We start from the raw sequence: 1,067 nt of genomic DNA, 5'->3' as shown, positions 1-1,067 counted from the left end.
ATTGTGAAGAACAAACGACCAAATGGATACATTGTAAATGATAATGTCCGTACTGATAACTGTACATACATTCCTTTGAAAGGTTCCTGGAGCCGAAATCAAGAAAAACATGGATTAAAAAACAGATCTAGAGCGAAAAAGATCAGAGCAACAAAAAAAATGTTCAGAATTAAGTGAAAGAACAATTTACGATCAGATTGGACTAGAGACCAAGAAACTACTGAACACAGGGCTTGCCTGAGAGATGGTTGTAAACAAGAACCTGCCTAAAGATTCAGCAAGCGCATTTAGCTTCATCAAACAAAACGTACAACAAAAATTGAAGCTAAGAGACTCCAAACTGAAAATCAATCCAGTGAATAATTGGATGAAAGAGTTATATTGCGGGTTCACCGACGACACAATTAACATTTTGAGGAAAATCATTGCCAAGACTCAATCCAGCGGAAGGATTTGCAAAGAAGCTCCCTTCTTCACTACGTGAGGACCCGAAAAGAGCATCTTGGGCAACTAAATTCTATCAAAGCTTGGGATAGAAGGGAAGCAGAAGAAATGTCCACTGCTGATTTGTTTCTTATGTCACCCACCAACTCCACTATCCTTTCAAACCGGTTCAAGTTAAAGGCAGAAGAGTGCCATTACAATAATTATCGGGAGTGAGTCACGAGTTAAGAAGGAAGGAATTCAAGAGACCCATTGAAAAAAATGAAAAAAAATGACGAGTTCGATCATAATCACTAGCAAGAAAGACGGCTCAATTAATATACGCAAACTTACAGATAATTTTGCACTTTAACTATCGGAAGAAACAGACGTACAGGTCGGGTTCAGTAATCTTGATCTCAAAAACGAGTAACGCCTACTCAAATTATTCGAGAAAAATACTAAAAAAGTGCAACTTTCGTATCGTAGGCGTTGACAGCACGTCAAGTACTAGTTTTTAACCTGACTTTATTGACTAGGCAATATGCCCAACAAGTTTCAAAGAGTCGGAGATTCAATTTTAAAAGGAATACCCGTCACAAAATGTTATATAGATTATATACTCATACCCTCAAAGGGAAAAG

Source organism: Symsagittifera roscoffensis, chromosome 3 (genome assembly GCF_963678635.1).
Source record: "Symsagittifera roscoffensis chromosome 3, txSymRosc1.1, whole genome shotgun sequence".
Taxonomy (NCBI): Eukaryota; Metazoa; Xenacoelomorpha; order Acoela; family Convolutidae; genus Symsagittifera; species Symsagittifera roscoffensis.
Note: the sequence above shows the minus strand (reverse complement) of the source record.